Raw genomic sequence first — 8273 nt, 5'->3', positions numbered from 1 at the left:
GGCCTGGGCTTTTAGCTGGGGGAATTCAGTGACGGTAAACTGCAGCACCCAAGTCCCACTGACCGGTTTGGACAACGGCTAGACATGGTGAATGAGACAACACTGAGGATCAAAGACCTGGAGTTGGATGACGGTGGAATCTACAATGCTCGTATCTGGTTGACTAAATCATTGTTTCAAGAACAGAGTTTCAGCCTCACTGTTTATGGTAAGTTATTGCTTTCACTGTTTAGCTCATGGAATAGAATCAGCACCATTCTCTTTATACGTACTGGGATGGGGCAGGCAAACCTTATGCTGATTTCATTTATGTTCCACAGAGTGATTGTTTCAATCATACTGTCTATGGTAAGCAACCATGTTCACAGTTCTGAACAAGGTTCAGGATTGGTGCCATTTTTCCTGAGAGTAGAGGGACACAAACTTCATGTTGCTTTCATTTGTGTTTAACAGAGCCAGTGCCAAAACCACAGATAGGCCACCAAGTGGAATCCATAACTCCAGGTGGATGTAATGTGACCTTGCGATGCCACACACCTGGAAGGGAAGAGCTCAAGTTCTCCTGGGAAACTGGGGGTCTGCACAGGGCCTTAGGAAAGAGTGTGAATCAGTTCCAGGTTTCTGACAATGGCCGGGAGCTCCGGGTCTTCTACTGGAGCAGTTCTTTCGACTCCAAATTCACCTGCCTGGTCAGCAATCCTGTTGATCAAAAAAGAACCTCCTTTGACTTTCTCAACATCTGCCTGACTGATGAAGGTGAGCAATGTATCCTGTCCTTCATTATCCAAAGGAGGTTCTTGTGATGGCGAATAGGCAGGATGGCCCTTAACATGAGGGATTTTAGGAGTTGTGTTTGTAGTCATAAATGCTGCTCTTCGCGTGCTTGTGAGCAGAATTGGAGCATACACAGCACTCCTTAATGACTGCCCTGATCCTGTGAATTGCTGCTGCTGCCCCCATCTCCTTCTATTCCTAGCATAAGAAATAGATTCAGAGCAGACAAGTGTGTCTGACAGGCATTCACAGTCCAAATTATTGCAATACAAATGGGACAGATTAGCAACGCTTGCTTATTTCATGTTATTTATTCTACTGCTCTGGGCCAGGTCTGAATCTCGGGGCCAGGGGTTCAAGCCCCATGTCGTGTTAGAGCACCGGGCACCTTTTGTCTCTCCTCACCTCAGCACACCTGCCCTCTCTCCGGAGGTCGCCAGGCTGCCCTTCCCTGAGGATGACTAAGCTATACCTGGTTGATCTAACTTAGGGTTTCACACACCAACGGTAGCTGCCACCATCAATCTGCTTTAACCAAGCAAATTGAGACTAATATTTACGTTACTCTGGTAGAGGGCTAAGCAGCCAAGGACTGAAATTAGCAATGTGACTCAGAAAGGATCAAACCCACAAAATACCTTTTAACTATTTATTATAAAAGATAGTTAAACAATAATAAATTATTATTATTATTATGTTTGATGGATCTCTGTATTTTAATGTCTGATGGATTTCTGTATTTTAGAATTTCTGTTTTGTTGGAAGCCGCCCAGAGTGGCTGGGGGAACCCGGCCAGATGGGCGGGGTATAAATAATAAATTATTATTAAATTATTATTATTAAACAGAATATAACAGTTCTCAAGAAAGGGATTACAACCTTAAAACAAGAAAGCAAGCTAACTTATTAATACATACTTAGAAGAAGATAGGAACCATAGCTGAGTCTTTCCGTCCCAGCAAACTGCAGCCTCAAGCCTTTAGCATCCTCAGGCTTTCAAAAGTAGCAGGACAGACAACAAAGGCGTACCTTCCAAACCATGCTGCAAAGAATAACTTTCTCTTTCGGACTTATATCTTCAAGGAAGCCCTCAAGGCGTATGCCTGACCCCACGTGGAATTGTAGATGGTTATCCAATCCACGTTAGCCTAGCTTTACATTCAAATGAACCAATCAAAGGATTAACAAACAGTGATCTTGTCAATCAATTAGGGAGATTCTACAGATGCCCTGTGTTTACTCATTAATCACCCTGTAGAGCAATTAACTTCCTTGGTTCTCACACACACTGGAGAACCCTTTCCTCCCTAACTGCTTATCGCAGGAATGTGAAATTTACCAGCTGCAAGGCTGTGGCTTTTTACACTAAATCAAAGAGCAAGAGAAGGGTGAGAACACCCTCCTTTCTGGGGTTCAAAAGTTGAGTTTCCCAGCCAGGTCTCTCTCCAAAGCCATAGTCCCACCAGGCTTTGCAATCTCCCATCATACTTTGCAAGAACCAGTGATATAAGCACATATAATATCATGACACCCCACCTTGGGCAAAAGATCCCTGCAATCCAGGGGGTTGGACTAGATTACTTCTCCCTTCCACCTCTACAATTCTATGATTCTATGAGAGTCACTCTGGCGATTGTTATTAGAGTATGTTTTGAGAGACTCTTAATGCTCATTGCAGGTGGACAGTTTGGACTCTCGAGTTGGATTCCATGGCTTATTGCTTCCCTCATATCTCTTCTGGTGATAATGGTGATGGTGATGGTGATGGTGATGTGCTGGAAGATCAGATTAGAAAGGAATGGAAGAGGTAGGACCATCTCAATTGATTTTCTTTCCATCTCCCTTGAAAAGGGGGGTTCCTGCCAAATACAGTGGTACCTGGAGTTACAAACGCCTCAGGTTACAAACGCTTCAGGTTACAAACTCTGCTAACCTGGAAGAGTTACATCAAGTTGAGAACTTTGCCCCAGGATGAGAACAGAAATTGTGTGCCTGTGGTGCAGCGGCAGCAAGAGGCCCCTTTAGGGAAAACACACCTCTAGTTCAGAACAGTTTCAGGTTAAGAACGGACTTCCGGAAGGAATGAAGTTTGTAACTAGAGGTACCACTGTATACCTCTACCATTCTTTTGCTTATCCCGAATGGCAGAGACTGGTCAGTGCCATGGACTCAATAATGTGTCTCATTTTGCATTCCACAGGTGTTTGCTCTTTGATGCAAGAGAAAGTGAAAAGTTGTCTTACAATCTGGAACTCAGAGAGGAGCCACCCAGAAGATGGTGATGATAATGTGAGATGATTGTTGTACAAAGTAATGAAAGGGTGATTGGTAGATAATAACAATGAAAGCACCTGATACATTTGGGAGCCATTTGTTACTAATGAAATTATTATTAAAATTGTAATCTGTTATTTTTAAAACAGATTTCAAACAGGCTAGTGACCTGATAATAAATAGCCATCAATTTGGCACAACCTGTCCCTACGAACCATCTTTGCTAGTCTGCAGGAGGCTTCTCTAAAAATTATATTTTGCTGTCACTGGACTCCATCCAATCCAGCCAAAATAAACACGAGCATCTCTCCCTTATGCTTCAAACGATTATATTTTCTTTTTCTTTAAAAAATTTTTTTTGCAATAATATAGAAACAAACAAAAACAATATATAAAAGAAAAAGAAAGAAAAATAACAGACATACATAAAAAACAAAACAAAATAAATACAAAAATACATATATACAGCTTATATTTTTACAATTTGTCAACCTAGACTGATGCTCTTCCGAGCCTGTGACTTCCTTCCTTCTCTACATTGGTTTTTTCCTGTATCTTCTTTATTTCACTTTCCTACGTTCACCTCTGTCCCTTTCGCCTTATACTCTCCCTATAATTATTATGGTCAGAGATTTTTTATTTTAATGATTGCCAGCATTATGTAAAACCTGTCAGTATTTTAAAATCTTTACAACACTTTTTAATATATTCAATAAACTTACTCCAATCCATCAAAAACCCAAATGTTCTGATCAAAAGACCTAACAAATGGATTATGGCACAAGGGGAGGCAGGCAGTGTGCAAAGATCCCGTTCCCATCAGGAGAACATGCATTCCTAGTTAAAGTGAACAGAATTGAACCCTCCCCTCTCCAGCTAGTGAATGGAGAATTCAGGCCTCTGGCTGCAGGGCTCTGCTTCCCACATCCTTCCCCCAGTGAACCCAACAGGATTGCACTCTCCACTCACCAGCTGTTCTGGACTTTCCCCAAAATACTTTTTTGGTTGAATATTTTTCATTGATGATAACTAAGTGCTGGAGAATGGAAAGGACATACTGGTACTTTTCTCAATTCAAAATGGCCAATTCCACCCGCTCTCTCGGGGACTTAGTTATGGCAAGTTGTTCAGCAGCCCATGGAACTAGAAAGCTAGCCCTAAAGGCTGAGACTGAGGTGCAGGGAAGGCGCAAATTGGTATCCTTTCTTAGAGAACCCGGGACTTTGACAGGACTTTAATTTGGGTTCAGGTGGGTCAAATGTCCCTCCTCTCATATTTTTTCTCCAATGCAGATTGAACACTGCATCCCACAGACCAACATAAGAGATCAGGCACATCTCCTGGAGCTACGGCCAAGGAATTCACTGAGGGTCCCTAAGAGGAAAGAGCCATTGAAGACCTCTCAATGCTCCCATTTGAGCTGGAGCTACAGCCTACCCAGTGCCTTTAAAAATTGCTCCCAAGAGTCCCGTGACCAGGCCAAAGAGCAATGCAGCAAGATTTATCCAGTGACTATGGAGGGGGTCTCCTTGAGAGCAAGGAGTGCCAGAAAGGCCTTCATCACCAGCACCTACAAGAGTGTATAAGGCATTCCTCTTCAGCCTTGCTGTTGCTGGAAACAGCATAGGTCTCTGGCTCCTTCAACCCAGGTGCCTTTCCTTGCCTTGCCTTGCTTCTCTTTTCCTATTTAGCTTGGACTCCCTCCATGCAGACTGAAGGTGTAAATGGGTAAATAAACTATATTTCTTAAAGCTACAGCAGTCTCTACCGTGTCTTCCATTCTCCAAAGGACCACAGACCCTGTGTGGTGCCTGGGATCCCTTGTGCTCTTGCCACTGCTGGGCAGAGAGAGGGGCAGGCACCCAACTTTTGGAACAATACATTGGATTGGAGTGCAAGGTTGTTTTCACTCTTCTCCCTGGCAAAACATCTACAAAAGAGATTTTCTTTGGGGAAGGAGACATATTTTCCCTGCCAGGGAGACTAAAAAGGAGTGAGGGAAATATTTTAACCTGGGACTTGTATTTTGTGTCAAGGGGGAGAAGTTCTTCAGGTGTCGTGTTTCAAAAGGAGAGAAAAAGAGATAGAATCACAAGATGAACAGGGGAAATAAGAAGTGGGGCAGGATCCCAGCTTCAGCACCACACATATCAACCCCAGAGTGGCTTGCTCTGCCCCAGAACCCCTCAAAATAAGCTGGGCTAGAGACCCTAGAGGCACATTTGCCTACAGAGACCTTCCCTTGTTTCCATGGGGTCCCATCTCCTCCCCCCTCCATTTTAGCAAAACAATTTTGCTTAATTTAACACATTTTGTGCTATTTTCACTAATACTTGCATTGCCCCCTATATTCCGGGCCAGAAACATTCATGAAATTTGTGAGCAGAAGCCTTGTGATCCTTCTCTCTTTTGGTCCATGGATCTTCTCTTCCCTGGGTAAGAAAAGCAGAATGCATAGGGTGAAAAGCTATAGGTTTGCTTGGTCATGAAGGGGAAAGTAACTGACAATGCTGGGGTCAACTGGAGAATAGGCCGCCTCCCTAAAAGCTCCCCACCAACACCAGAGTCTCAGGGTCAATATGGTTCAGCACCTGCTGGAGGCTCAAATTCCACTGACAAGAGCCCTCACCCCACCAGACTTTCTCCTCCTTTCCACCACTGCTTTCACAATCTGGACCAAACAATCTTGGTGGCCCAGGGGGTTTGGGGCGGTAGCCAGATGAGTTTCGGGACAGGGAGGTGTTACCCATGCAGGATCCCCTAGAAGGACCAGCTAGACTGGGGCAGACCCTGGGGAGCTCAGTGAGAGGTCTTTGTGGGGAGGGTTTCCCTTGTCCTGTCCAGGCTCCCCGTCAGTCACTCTAGTGTGCAGCACTGGCCTCATATTCAAAGCTGCCAGACTCAGTCTCTGGCTCAACCACTCTGCCTATTGCACCACTGGCTCCACCTCGGGAGCTGACAGACTCTCCCAGCCCCAGCCTGAGGTCAAGTACAGTGTTGTACCCAACTCTCTCAGCTGTTCCTCATAAGGATTCATTTCCAAACCCTTGATCATCTTCTGCATCCTCTGCACACGTTCCAGCCTGTCAATAACATTCTTAAATTGTTGCGCCCAGAATTGGACACAGGATTCCTATTACTTCCCTTGATCTGGACACAATACCTCAGTTGATGCAGCCTAGAATAGCATTACCTTTTTCTTTTCTTTTCTTTTTTGCTGGGGCATCACACTGTTGACTCCTGTTAAGCTTGTGAACTACTAAGACCCCTAGATCTCTTTCACTTGTACTATTGGCAAGTCAGGTGTCCCCCATCTTATATTTGTGCTGCTGGTTATTCCTCCTAAATTCTCTCTGAAGGGCTATATGATGCCCCTGCACTCACGCTGCCTCATTCTCAGCCACCCAGGGGCGTACCCAGGATCAAAACTAGGGGGAGGCAAGAGGCGGGGCTAAGGCATGGGAGGGGCCACAAAGTGGGAACGTGGACGGGGCTACGGAGCCCAGGTGAGGAAAGACGTAAGCTCCAGAACCTCTTAAACAATGCCGCCCCCCACAGGGCCATCTTAAGCCTATCTGGCACCGTGGTTCAACGATCCCCCCAGTGCCCCCCTGCCAGCTTGGGACTTCCATTTTCACCAAGCGCCTGCATCTTCATCTGCTGCAAAGCAGGCAGCAGTTCGTCAGGTGCAGCTCTCCCCCTTTTCCCGTTGGTAAACAGCCTTCTCGTAAGGCGCAGTGGGCAAGATCCCGCACACACCCAAAAAGGGAGGCGAAACCAGAAAACGGCGAGCTGACCTCCCTGGCCGGCTTCTCGGGCAGCTGAATGCTCAGCACCGCTGCCTCGCCTTGGCCGGGATCTGCCTCAAACCACCTTTTCCACTCACCCTCAAAATCGCCTTGGTTTTGGGAAGGGAGGGGGGGCTACGGCCACCAGGGAGACCTTCTCAGCGACCCACTCTGTTCAGGGGAAAAGACAGAAATGGGGAAGCACGGAGAGAGAGTGGGGGGGGGGTTAAGTCTCCTATTACTGTATGTTGTTGTTGCTGCTACTGCTATCGCCTCCGCCACCGGCCTCAATCCAAGCTGCCTGGGGAATGTCTCTCCCCCACCATCATCACAAAAACTGCACATACACACACACACCCCACACTTTCCTATTGGGTTGTTGGACAACAGTCGCGATCTCCTCCCCTTCCCCCATGATTTCCGTCTCACTTCCACCGCTAGCCTCCCCGCTCCTCTCCAGTGGAAACAGATAACCCCTGCACAACCCGTGCCTCTTTTCTTTTCTTGCCGCCCCACCACCACCACCCCTCCTCCTCCTCCTCTATCATCACCTCCATTTCCTTGAGCTCTCTTCTCTTTCTCTCTCCCCCCTCCTCCTCCCATGGCTCCATGTGTCCGCGAGGAGCCCCCGGGGTCAAGCTAGCATGAGGCAGAGAGGGGCGAGGGGCGAGGCAGGCGGCCCCCGCACTTTGTTAGTGATTGTTGTGCTGCCAGGGCAGGGAACACTCAGCATGGCCAGCAGGGCGGGTGGGCGGAAGAGGGCACCTTCCCGGGGAGCCGCCGTGCGCGCTCATTCTTTCTTCTCTCCCACCCACACACCCCGCTTTACATCCTGGGAAATTCCTCGGCCGCTTTACATCCTGGGAATCTCCAGTCGAGGCTCGCGGACACACTGCACCCTGCTCCGCTCCCCGCCTTCCATTGGAGCGGCTATGGGCTGCGGCCAGCCATGCCCTCCGGGCGGGGAGCAACTGGAGGGCAGCTGCAGCAGGACGGAGGCTCTGGTCGCAGTGCAGGGCGGCATGGTGGAGGCGGCGCTGCCGGTAAGGCTCTGGAGGGCGGCGCTCCGGCAGGCAAGAGGCGCTAGTCATGGCACGGCATGACGGAGGTGGACGAGAGTGCCGCGTCCAGCCTCCGCCTCTTCTTTGGCGCCCTCCAAAATGTGACGCCTCTGACGACCACTTCGCCAGCCCTGCTTCTAGGGAGGGCAGCTGCCCCCCTGCCTACACCCATGCAGCCAGCCACATTTAAATGTTCATGAAAGAACTAAAAGCTGCTCTGCCACCTTTTTATTTTAAAATAAAATAGTCTGGTTCCATGCCAATTCAAGTGGAGGCCATCCCTTTTGTACAGGCCCAGGTTGCTCCAAAATGTTCACCAGTTCAGAACAAATACAAACTCCTTCTCCAAAAACTATTATGTCATCCACACGTTGAG

The sequence above is a fragment of the Zootoca vivipara genome, chromosome 17, assembly GCF_963506605.1.
Source record: "Zootoca vivipara chromosome 17, rZooViv1.1, whole genome shotgun sequence".
Lineage (NCBI taxonomy): Eukaryota > Metazoa > Chordata > Lepidosauria > Squamata > Lacertidae > Zootoca > Zootoca vivipara.
The sequence above is the reverse complement of the archived record's forward strand: the minus strand, read 5'-3'. Positions refer to the sequence as shown.